Here is a 13,466-nt window from a genome sequence, read left to right as displayed (position 1 = left end):
GACCACTGTGACATAGCCCCACAGTGACGTGGCCACTACTGACCTGCTGCCCACTGTGACATGGCCCACATAGTGACATGGCCACCACTGACCTGCTGCCCACTGTGACATAGCCCCCACAGTGACATGGCCACCACTGACCTGCTCCCCAGTGTGACATGGCCACCATAGCGACACGGCCAGCACTGACCTGCTGCACACTGTGACATAGCCCCCACAGTGACATGGCAACCAGTGGCCTGTTACTCACTGTGACATGGCCATCACTGAACTGCTGCACACTGTGACATGGCCCCACAGTGACGTGGCCACTACTGACCTGCTGCCCACTGTGACATGGCCCCCATAGTGACATTGCCACCACTGACCTGCTGCACACTGTGACATGACCTCACAGTGACATGGCCACCACTGACCCGCTGACACCTGTGACATGGCCCCTACAGTGACATGGCCACCACTGACCCGCTTACCACTGTGACATGGCCCCCACAGAGACATGGCCACCACTGACCTGCTGCCCAATGTGACATAGCCTCCATAGTGACATGGCCACCACTGACCTGCTGCCCACTGTGACATGGCCCCCATAGTGACATGGCTCCCACAGTGACATGGCCACCACTGACCCGCTGACCACTGTGACATGGCACCCACAGTGACATGGCCACCACTGACCTGCTGCCCAATGTGACATAGCCTCCATAGTGACATGGCCACCACTGACCTGCTGCCCACTGTGACATGGCCCCCATAGTGACATGGCCAGTGTTATAGAGTATCTTGCCAAAATGATGCAAGTTAGGACAAATTAGATTTCAATTATTTATTTTAGCAAGCGGCAATAAGCAAAACAGCGCTGGGCGGCCGGGGAGTCCCTGCTCCACCAACGGCGCGCACTCACTTCCCGAGGGTCCGTCTTTTTTATATCCTCCGCCTTCCGGTATCGGGTCTCTCTGAGAGGTGTATCCTGCGTCTGCGCACTTTGCAGCTAGGGGGTCGCTCCATCCGGGTCTTCCTCACGTCACCAGCTTCTCGTATTTCCTACTTTCCTGAGAGTGGCTCACAAAGTCTTTGTTTATATCTTACAGAATATAGACACTACCCCCTTTTTTTTTTCTTCTTCTCCCCTTTGTCCTTCTTCCCTTTCTCCCTCTTTTCAGTCTTTTGCCTAGTAGAAGTCCTTGCTTCAGCATTTCAACTTAGATAAGCACTTACAGTCAGTTAGTCGTTACACAGTGTAATAGTTAAGATTAAGCTTAGGCCAACATAGTTTATGGAATAACATGTCACGAGCTCCCAGTATCTTCAGTGGAATTTGATGAACAAACAGTTTACTGTCTATCACAATCCCCCCTTTTTCTTTTTATCATTTTGTTCATCAAATCGTTGCAATTCTTGTTGACTTAACAGGAGAGTTTTTTTCAATTTAAAGTCATCATCTAATTGATTGTTTTTGGCTTTAATGAGTATTGGACGGGTGACAGATATCAGATATGTTACCCGTTGCATCATTCTCCAAGTTATGACATATAATATTATTGACAAAGTCAAACTGATTAAGATTAATATCAAGAGAACCACAATGGGGTGACACAACTTGTTCAAGATGCCTGTAGCAGTAGGTGACCATCCAAAAAGGGTGTCCCACCAGTTATGTTCTGCATTCTTTTTTGCTCTTTCCAAGACTCGGTGTATTTCTTCCACATTGTGATGAACAGTTATTAGAGTTTTCTGTCCGTTTTCTCTAACTTTCTCTAAAATTCTAACTAAGTCTTTGTGTTGAAGTAACTGCTTAACCAAAGTGAGATTCATTCCAATGGGTGTAGGTTGTAGATTATGTATTAATGTATAATTGGATTGCAGGAGTTGGTAAGACGTGACCGGGGCTAAATAGGAAAAGTCACATCCGATTACCTTTGTGAAGTTGCAAACACAGAGATTTGAATAATTTTTTGTCTCTATTATGATCTTGTCTACGGTTAAGAATTCACAAACCGTCCTCAAACATACACAACCTTCGCCAATATATATAAGTACTGTTTTAGGATTTTCATTGGGATGGACCTCAAAGTGACAAATATTTTGTTCGGTATCTAAACAAATATCTTGTGCCTCAATTGCATTGCCTTCACAAATGAATCCTTGTTGTTCCCGTACAATGCAAGACTCTAGATTGACAGTTTGCCATTTTTCGTTTACCTTTCGGGCCCATACTCTATGCTCAGAAGGATAGAGTATGGTTCCGTTGTGATTCAGCCCTAATGCAATGATAGGATAAATTTGGTATATGGTGGCATTGTAAATAGTGAGTATAAAGGTAGTAGCTGTGTTTGTGATGGGGTCATAGGTAAAGTTTACCAGGTTCCACCAGGATTGGAGTTTCTTTTCAAAATTAGTAGCACTGTCCCAAATTATTCTCCGAATTTCAGTAGGAAGAATACCTTCTTCACCTTCTCTTATAATTGAGGCAGCTATCGACTGCATCCATATTTGAGCCTGGATGCAGCTGAGAGCTAAAGAGAGGTTATTTTGAAGCACACTGAGTGCATCTGTAATCAATTCATGATCCTTTATATTTACCTTTTCCCCTTTTGGTAATATATTCGACAACTGCCACTGGTTAGCCCCCAAAGCCAATAAGGAAGATCGCAAAGGCCTTTGTATATTAGTTAAATCACTAATTGAGGTAGCCAATTTGTTCATTATCACCTCCAAATCAATACTTTTTAAAACTCCCAATCCTGTTCCCAAAGCACCGGTTAAGTCTCTCTGCGTTCTTTTTGTGTGAGGAGTTTGTTTTTGCAGCCAGGTTGTCCATCCCTCGTAAGAAGTCTTTAGGAAAGGTGAACATGCTGGCTGAATATTTGAAACATTATTTTGCATTAACAATTCAACTTGTTTGAGAGACCACGCCGGGTTAAACAGCATTTGTTGTTTACCTGTATTTCTAATTGCATATGGTCCAATTTTAAAAATTCTTGGGCTAAGCACGACTGTTGGTTGTGTTGGAACAGTATGAGTAGTCTGAGTAGTCTCTTTGGGAGCGTGGGTTGTGGTTGTTGTAGTTTCCTCCTGTATATTCAATGGAAATCGGAAAGATATAGCTTGATCTCCTGACCTGGTCCCTCCCAAACAAACTATGGACACCGGTTGGGTTGCAGTAAATGCATACCAACAGGCTTCCGACTCACAACGGGTTTGAGCTATTTTAGATTCCGTTTTGTCTCTGATAACGATTTGAGTAAAAGGGGGCTGACGGACGGTTTGAATTAAAGGGTGCCGACTTATTATCACATTTACATTGAATACTCTGCAGCCTATCTGTATCTCATCTCCTTTTTTAGCTGTCCAGGTATGGGATGAATTCTCCCATTTATATGTTTGGAGTGTTAGGTTATTGCTTAGTATGGCAGTTGCTAACTCTGTCCCATACAAATCTGCATCCATACTTCCTGTATGTCCATAATAAGCATCTGTCCAAGGCCATATAATTTGATTAGTTAGGGTATGTTCAAAAGGTTGGTGGGATTGGTTAGTCGTTCTAGCCCATCCTGGTAGTGTATTCATTGTAGCTAATACACCTAGCCAGACTATCCAATAGCTCCAATAGAAGGCTGACGGGATTCTATAGATTTGCATATTTTTTCTTAATCTCTTTTGTATCGGGGTGTCTGACACTCTCGTCTGGCCCTTCTCCCTCAGAGGTCCTTTTTTCTTCAGAGTAGGGCAGTAAGGTTTTCCCCACTTTGGTACGTCTCTGCCTCCTCTGCCTACTCTGTTGCTTAGAGCAGCAGGGTGTTCCATCTTCTCGGCAGCAGCCGTATTCTTCAGGGGTACGTTTGCCTCTACTCCGGGACACATAGGTCTCCCAGTTTTTATCTTTGACCTCGGGTTCACGACAGGGGACCCAGGGGATGTGCTTTCTACAGATCACCCTTAGGATCTGAGAGTGCTATTGAGTAGGCCAATTAGAGTGAGTGCACTCTCTTTCAGGATTTATCCCTTTAGTAAATATTTTCTACCAAGTTTTAGAATCTCCAGTTTTAGGGCCTGATTAGTTAATCTCCGTTCTTGTTAATAACACTGATTACAACTAGACCGAAGATTTATTTCATGTGTATTATGAATCCCCCAGCCTTCTTTACATACATTACACTTTACACTTTATGTATATAAAAGGAAAACAAATATAAGTTTCAATTGGACAAAAATATCAGGGTCTCACTCATCGAGTCCTTCGTAGGTTCTTATCTCACAATGTGTAGAGAGTTCTTTCAGGTTCTCCGAAGGGTGACTCGTAGATCCCCAGGAGGGCTGGTCACTTTCCAGGCCGGATCCTGTATAGGTCCCTTTACTCGGCTTGCGTGTGTCCACCCCTTCTCAGCAGTCCGAACAGCAGTTTCTGTAGTGATAAGAGCAACATAGGGTCCTTCCCAACGGGGGGTCAAAGAAGATTCTTTCCATGATTTGATTAGTACTTTATCTCCTGGTTGGATCTGATGCATGGCCACATCCAATGGAGGCCTTTGTACTACCATCCCCCGAGTCTGTAGTTGTTTTCTCCTTGCCATTAGCTGTATCAGGTAGGACTTTATCTTTAATTCTTCAAGTTGGGGGTGATCCGGTGGCATTTCTAAATCATAAGGCATCCCATACAGCATTTCAAAGGGAGAAATGCCTACATCAGTTCGGGGCTGAGTTCTGATATTTAACAAGGCTAAAGGGAGACACTTTACCCATGACATTTTGGTTTCTAACATTAGTTTGGTAAGTTGTTTTTTTATTTCTCCGTTCATACGTTCAACTTTCCCTGAGCTCTGCGGGTGCCACGGAGTATGGTATTGCCACTGTGTACCCAGGGCAGCCAAAGTCTCTTTGGCTACTCTGGATACAAAGTGTGGCCCTCTATCTGAGTCTATTGCTTCTATTGCTCCATACCGAGGTATAATTTCTTCAAGTAATATCCTTGTTACTGTGTGAGCTGTGGCTCGGGCTGTGGGAAAGGCTTCTACGAATTGAGTTAAATGATCTATAATTACTAATAGGTATTTATACCTCCCCACCTTTGGTAATTCAGTAAAGTCTATTTGTATTCTTGCAAAAGGTCTATGAGCCAATTCTCGCCCCCCATATACTCGTTTTCTTATTTGATGTTTATTTACTTTTTGACAAACGAGACATTCTCCTATCACTCGTTTGGCTATATCATATATCCCAATGCACATGTATTTAGTTGCAAATTGATCCACTAATGCCTGAGTTCCCCAATGAGTGTTTTTATGGAATTGCTGCATTATCTTGGTAGCTATGGGTTTTGGGAGAACTTCTCGGCCGTCTGGGAGTTCCCATTTTCCATTAGCTTTCTGCTTAATCCCCATTTGATTTAATTTTGCTTGTTCTTGAACAGTAAAACTTAAAAGTTCATAGGATTTTCCATGGAAAAAGCACCACTTAAACCCTGGTCTTTCACATACACATTCTATACCGTCTACTCCGTATTCTTTCCAGCAACCATAACAGGGGAGGTAATTATCTCCACAATTAACACACCGCTTTCTGTCCTCTATCGGATCATCCAAGTCCAGTGCTGATAGCGCTGCTCTCTTTGCCTCTTGATCAGCAAGGTTATTCCCCCGTACTAAAGGATTTAGCCCCCTCTGGTGTCCTTTTACGTGTACTACCGCAATTTCGCTGGGCCCTCGTATAGCTTGCAAAATTTGTGATATTAACTCCTGATGTACTAGGTCCTTCCCCCGAGAATTGATTAAACCTCTTTCTTCCCATATTTTCCCAAAGGTATGTACTATTCCGAAGGCATATCTAGAATCGGTGTATATAGTTCCCACTTTTCCATTTAGTAATTGTAAAGCCTTTAATACTGCATATAATTCACATGCCTGTGCTGACCAGCTGGGACTCAAGGGTCCTGATTCTATCACCTTAAAAGTTTTTCCATCAATTATGGCATACCCTGATTTTCTTTTTCCTTCTACCACTCGAGAGGATCCATCTACAAATAATTTTTCTCCTTTCCCTAATTCCTCCTCTTCCAAATCTGGTCTTATCTTAGTCTGCTCCTCGATGTTACGGAGGCAATCATGAAAAAGATCTTGACTAGGTTCTCCATACAAAAATTGGGCTGGATTTTGTAACGATGTTGTTTCAAGGGTCAGGTGGGGGGACGTAATGAGGATTGCCTCATATTTTACCAGTCTAGCATCGGTTATCCATTTTTCTGCTTTTTGCTGTAACACACCTCTAATATTATGGGGTGATAGTACCCTTAATTCACTACCAAAAGTTATTTTATGCGCTTCCTCAACTAACAAAGCAGCTGCCACCACAACTTGTAGGCACGTAGGCCATCCCCGACTTACGGGGTCCAGTAATTTTGAGATATATGCTACTGGTTTCTTTTTTCCTGCCCATTCCTGGGCTAATACTCCAAATGCAGTTCCTTCCTCTGTGTTGACAAATAAGAAAAATGGTCTTTTTAGGTCGGGCAAGCTCAGAACAGGAGCATTTACTAATTCAGTTTTTAGTTCTTTTAACCGTTGATCATCTTCCTGAGTCCATTTTAATAATCCATTTTTAGTTATTTTGGTGTATAAAAACTTTACCTTTCCACTATACCCTTCGATCCACTGCTTACAATATCCAAATAGCCCTAATAGCTGCCGGACTTGTTTTTTAGTTTTTGGACTTGGTAGGGAAAGTATCCCTTTCACCCTTTCTGGATCCAATTTCTTAGTTCCTTGACTTAATCGATGCCCTAGGTATTTAACTTCCTTTTCAACAAATTGCAATTTGGATTTTGACACTTTCAGTCCCTTTAAGCTCAGGAAATTTAACAACTTGATGCTTTCTTCCCGAACCCTTTCCTCATCCTCCCCTGCTATTAAAAGATCATCTACATACTGGACTAGGGTAAGGGTATCTCCTATCTGGTAATCCTGCAAAATTTGTTCTAAAGCTTGCCCAAACAGGTTTGGGGATTCAGTGAAACCTTGGGGTAGGACTGTCCACCGGAGTTGAGTTTTCCTGTGGGTGTCTGGGTCCTCCCACTCAAAAGCAAAATAGTTTCTACACTCCTCTTTTAAGGGACATGCCCAGAAAGCGTCCTTCAAGTCTATTACACTGTACCACCGGTCGTTCGGGCCTAATTGACTTAAGAGAGTGTGTGGGTTAGCTACTACAGGGAATCTAGTTACAGTCCTTTTGTTAATTTCCCTTAGGTCATGGACTAATCTATACCCACCATCTGCCTTCTTGACAGGTAAAATGGGAGTATTAAAAGGGGACATGCAGGGTTCCAATAATCCCTGCTTTATTAATCTCTGAATTTCTGGTTTTAATCCTTGCCTTCCCTCCAGAGGTATGGGATATTGCTTAATCCTCACCGGTACTTCAGGATCCCGGATGGTTACCATAAAAGGTTCAACATTCAGTTTTCCCACCGTATCTGGAGTGTACCACACTTCAGGGTTGATTTTAGTCTCATCTTCAACCCGTAGGGGGCATAGTTTGATTTCAAGTTTGTGTTCTGTTACTTCCAAACTAATTCCTAATTCAATCATTAGATCTCTCCCCAGTAGGTTATAATCTGCCTCAGGTACTAACAATAAGGATCCCACCCCCACTTTAGAATCTGTTTCAAGGAGTACATCTTTAATTACCGGTACTCCGAATGGTTCTCCTTTCGCCCCAACTACTTGTACTTTTTCTGATGAAATCTTACATCCTTGGGGCAATGATTGAACAGTAGATCTCTCCGCTCCTGAATCTACTAAAAATTCTATCTCCTGTTGCTGAGGACCTACTTTTAACTTTATCAAGGGCTCAGTTCATTCTCGGGTCCCCAGTAAATAGAGCCCCTGACACCCCTAATCTTCTTTAAACATTCTCTCATCCATCATTCTCCTTCTGCAGCTCTTCTTTGTGTGACCTTTTCTTCCGCAATAAAAGCAGACAATACTCCCTTTTTCTCTCTCTCTCTCCGGTTCCTTTGATCTATAGCCTGTTCTTTGACCTTCTTGTTTTCTCCCAGCACTGTTCACTCTCTGTCCTTCCCTTATCGCAGCTACCATCATTCTGGTATGTTTCTTTTGAGTCTCGTCCTCCCTTCGGACATAGACTTTCTGTGCTTCTCTCAGTAATTCATCCAACCCCCGATCCTGCCAATCTTCTATTTTTTCTAGCTTCTTTCTAATATCTATCCATGCTTTTGCCACAAATTGTGTCTTTAACAATGCCTGTCCCACTGGGGTATTAGGGTCTAGTCCTGAGTAAAGCTGAAGATTTTTCCTCAGTCTCTCTAACCACTCAGTAGGAGTTTCATCCTTTTTCTGATGTTCACTAAAGGCTTTATTTATATTTTGTCCTCTAGGGACTGATTCTCTTATACCCTGGATTACAATCGTCCTCAGGTCTTGCATATGACCTCTATCGATTTCATTTTGATTATTCCAATTAGGTCGCTTTAGAGGCCATTTTACATCTGCTGCCGGACCTTGCTGATGCTGTTGATCCCAAATTCTCATTCCTGCTCTCCTGATCATATCCCTTTCTTCAACAGTGAATAGTATAGCCATTATGGCTTGTATTTCATCCCAGGTATAGATGTTTGGTCCTAAAAACTGATCCACCCGCTCCGCCACACCTAAGGGATCCTCCAATAGATTCCCCATCTCTTTTTTAAATTCTCGGACGTCCCCTGAATTAAGAGGGACAGTCACATATCCCATGCCAGGCTGGGGTCCTCCCATCGCAACCTCCCTTAGGGGGTACAAGCCACTATCACCCCACCCCATTCTAGTTTGACTACGGGTTATTCGTCTCGGTTCTTTCGGGGATTCAGGTGGGGAGTCTGAATTCTCTGGGTCCTCCGGCGCAGTCGGAGGAGGTGAAGGCGCCGGAGGTGGGGGTGGAGGTATGTAAGGAGGAGGAGAGGTGGGAGGTTCGTCCTCATCACGTACCTTCTTTTTCTTAACTTTTTCTTTTAGAGGATATAGATTTATTCGGGTATCTGATGCTATCCATACCTGTGCATATTCACTCTCCTCTAAATTAAAGGGTTCCCTTGAGTTGACATAAATGTTTAGGGCTTGGCAGACCCATTCTTCAAAGGACCCAAAAACAGGCCAATAGAGATGATCGCCTCTGATTTGTTTCCCTCCCCAAACTTCCATACAATAATAAATCATTTTTGCTTTGTCCTTACCCCGCCTAGAGGGGTAATCTTCCCAATGGTTTAACATCAAGCCTAAAGGGCTATCTGGTGGTATTTGGGGGTACCTCACCTCGGGTCCCAAATCACCCATGGGATCAGAAGGCTTGCTTTTCTTCTGTCCCATCTTCCGGAGCGCCTTCACACACTCACACAATTCGCTTCCCCCTTTTCGTGACCCAGTCCCTCGCGGGATATGGGAACTGCACTACCGAGGGGTCCGCACTCGCTTCGCCCTGCTGGGCGTCTCACACACCACGCTCCGGGAAACCCAACCCCAACCGAACGGTAACCGGCCTATACTCACGCAACCCTGCGTCTTCGTCCGGGGCTTCGTGCACAAAGATTACGGGGTTACCGGTATTTTTTTGCTTGTTGCCGAGTTTTGGAGTTCGTCGGTAGAGGGCGTGATGTGATAGCACTCAGCCGGGGCCGCTGAACTCAGCGGGGCGCGCCTCCCCGTATGGGGCTTCCCACCAGATTGCCTCTATCCGAGTCACGGCACCAATTTTGTTATAGACTATCTTGCCAAAATGATGCAAGTTAGGACAAATTAGATTTCAATTATTTATTTTAGCAAGCGGCAATAAGCAAAACAGCGCTGGGCGGCCGGGGAGTCCCTGCTCCACCAACGGCGCGCACTCACTTCCCGAGGGTCCGTCTTTTTTATATCCTCCGCCTTCCGTTATCGGGTCTCTCTGAGAGGTGTATCCTGCGTCTGCGCACTTTGCAGCTAGGGGGTCGCTCCATCCGGGTCTTCCTCACGTCACCAGCTTCTCGTATTTCCTACTTTCCTGAGAGTGGCTCACAAAGTCTTTGTTTATATCTTACAGAATATAGACACTACCCCCTTTTTTTTTTCTTCTTCTCCCCTTTGTCCTTCTTCCCTTTCTCCCTCTTTTCAGTCTTTTGCCTAGTAGAAGTCCTTGCTTCAGCATTTCAACTTAGATAAGCACTTACAGTCAGTTAGTCGTTACACAGTGTAATAGTTAAGATTAAGCTTAGGCCAACATAGTTTATGGAATAACATGTCACGAGCTCCCAGTATCTTCAGTGGAATTTGATGAACAAACAGTTTACTGTCTATCACAGCCAGCACTGACCTGATGCCCAATGTGACATAGCCCCCATAGTGACATGGCCACCAGTGACCTGCTGCCCACTGTGACATGGCCACCATAGTGACATGGCCACAAATGATCTGCTGCCCACTGTGACATAGCCCCCACAGTGAAATGGCCACCAGTGGCCTGTTACTCAGAGTGACATGGCCATCACTGAGCTGCTGGACACTGTGACATGGCCTCACAGTGACGTGGCCACTACTGATCTGCTGCCCAATGTGACATGTCCCCCACAGTGATATGGCCACCACTGATACGCTGACCAATGTGACATAGCCCCACAGTGACTTGGGCACCACTGACCTGCTGCCCACTGTGACATAGCCCCCACAGTGACATGGCAACCAGTGGCCTGTTTCTCACTGTGACATGGCCACCACTGACCTGCTGCCCACTGTGAGATGGCCACCATAGTGACATGGCCACCACTGACCTGCTGCCCACTGTGACATAACCCCCACAGTGACATGGCAAGCAGTGGCCTGTTGCTCACTGTGACATGGCCATCACTGACCTGCTGCACAATGTGACATGGCCCCACAGTGACGTGGCCACTACTGACCTGCTGCCCACTGTGACATGGCCCCCATAGTGACATGGCCACCACTGACCTGCTGCCCACTGTGACATGGCCCCCATAGTGACATGGCCACCACTGACATGCTGCACACTGTGACATGGCCCACATAGTGACATGGCCACCACTGACCTGCTGCCCACTGTGACATAGCCCCCACAGTGACATGGCAATAAGTGGCCTGTTGCTCACTGTGACATGGCCACCACTGACCTGCTGCACACTGTGACATGACCTCACAGTGACATGGCCACCACTGACCTGCTGCCCAATGTGACATAGCCCCCATAGTGACATGGCCACCAGTGACCTGCTGCCCACTGTGACATGGCCACCATAGTGACACGGCCAGCACTGACCTGCTGCCCACTGTGACATAGCCCCCACAGTGACATGGCAACCAGTGGCCTGTTACTCACTGTGACATGGCCACCACTGACCTGCTGCACACTGTGACATGACCTCACAGTGACATGGCCACCACTGACCTGCTGCCCAATGTGACATGGCCCCCATAGTGACATTGGCACCACTGACCTGCTGCCCACTGTGACATAACCTCACAGTGACATGGCCACCACTGACCTGCTGCCCAATGTGACATGGCCCCCATAGTGACATGGCCACCATTGACCTGCTGCCCACTGTGACATGGCCCCCATAGTGACATGGCCAGCACTGACCTGCTGCCCACTGTGACATAGACCCAACAGTGACATGGCAACCAGTGGACTGTTGCTCACTGTGACATGGCCCCACAGTGACGTGGCCACTACTGAACTGCTGCCCACTGTGACATGGCCCCCATAGTGACATGGCCACCACTGACCTGCTGCCCACTGTGACATAACCCCCACAGTGACATGGCAACCAGTGGCCTGTTGCTCACTGTGACATGGCCATCACTGACCTCCTGCACACTGTGACATGGCCCCACAGTGACGTGGCCACTACTGACCTGCTGCCCACTGTGACATGGCCCCCATAGTGACATGGCCACCACTGACCTGCTGCCCACTGTGACATGGTCCCCATAGTGACATGGCCACCACTGACCTGCTGCCCACTGTGACATAGCCCCCACAGTGACATGGCAACCAGTGGCCTGTTGCTCACTGTGACATGACCTCACAGTGACATGGCCACCACTGACCTGCTGCCCACTGTGAAATGGCCCCCATAGTGACATGGCCACCACTGACCTGCTGCCCACTGTGACATAGACCCAACAGTGACATGGCAACCAGTGGCCTGTTGCTCACTGTGACATGGCCATCACTGACCTGCTGCACACTGTGACATGGCCCCACAGTGACGTGGCCACTACTGACCTGCTGCCCACTGTGACATGGCCCCCATAGTGACATGGCCACCACTGACCTGCTGCCCACTGTGAGATGGCCCCCATAGTGACATGGCCACCACTGACCTGCTGCCGACTGTGACATAGCCCCCACAGTGACATGGCAACCAGTGGCCTGTTGCTCACTGTGACATGGCACCAATGACCTGCTGCCCACTGTGACATGGCCCCCATAGTGACATGGCCAGCACTGACCTGCTGCCCACTGTGACATGGCCACCATAGTGACACGGCCAGCACTGACCTGCTGCCCACTGTGACATAGCCCCCACAGTGACATGGCAACCAGTGGCCTGTTCCTCACTGTGACATGGCCACCACTGACCTGCTGCACACTGTGACATGACCTCACAGTGACATGGGCACCACTGACCTGCTGCCCAATGTGACATAGCCCCCATAGTGACATGGCCACCACTGACCTGCTGCCCACTGTGACATGGGCCCCATAGTGACATGGCCACCACTGACCTGCTGCCCACTGTGATATAGCCCCCACAGTGACATGGCAATAAGTGGCCTGTTGCTCACTGTGACATGGCCATCACTGACCTGCTGCACACTGTGACATGGCCCCACAGTGACGTGGCCACTACTGACCTGATGCCCACTGTGACATGGCCCCCATAGTGACATGGCCACCACTGACCTGCTGCCCACTGTGAGATGGCCCCCATAGTGACATGGCCACCACTGACCTGCTGCCCACTGTGACATAGCCCCCACAGTGACATGGCAACCAGTGGCCTGTTGCTCACTGTGACATGGCACCAATGACCTGCTGCCCACTGTGACATGGCCCCCATAGTGACATGGCCAGCACTGACCTGCTGCCCACTGTGACATAGCCCCCACAGTGACATGGCAACCAGTGGCCTGTTCCTCACTGTGACATGGCCACCACTGACCTGCTGCACACTGTGACATGACCTCACAGTGACATGGGCACCACTGACCTGCTGCCCAATGTGACATAGCCCCCATAGTGACATGGCCACCACTGACCTGCTGCCCACTGTGACATGGGCCCCATAGTGACATGGCCACCACTGACCTCCTGCCCACTGTGATATAGCCCCCACAGTGACATGGCAATAAGTGGCCTGTTGCTCACTGTGACATGGCCATCACTGACCTGCTGCACACTGTGACATGGCCCCACAGTGACGTGGC

At 47.2% G+C, this 13,466-nt stretch overlaps 1 long non-coding RNA gene across 1 annotated transcript; it reads right to left on the bottom strand.

Moving 5' to 3' along the window:
- Nucleotides 1-4,094: 4,094 nt before the first annotated feature.
- LOC141938458 (uncharacterized) lies at nt 4,095-10,325 on the bottom strand. The gene is made up of 2 exons (XR_012627299.1): nt 9,537-10,325; nt 4,095-4,405 (listed from the first exon to the last, which is right to left on the bottom strand). It is a non-coding gene; the product is annotated as an uncharacterized LOC141938458 (long non-coding RNA).
- Nucleotides 10,326-13,466: the final 3,141 nt, after the last annotated feature.

The sequence above is a fragment of the Strix uralensis genome, unplaced genomic scaffold (assembly GCF_047716275.1).
Source record: "Strix uralensis isolate ZFMK-TIS-50842 unplaced genomic scaffold, bStrUra1 scaffold_37, whole genome shotgun sequence".
NCBI classification, from domain to species: domain Eukaryota; kingdom Metazoa; phylum Chordata; class Aves; order Strigiformes; family Strigidae; genus Strix; species Strix uralensis.
The sequence above is the reverse complement of the archived record's forward strand: the minus strand, read 5'-3'. Positions and strand labels throughout refer to the sequence as shown.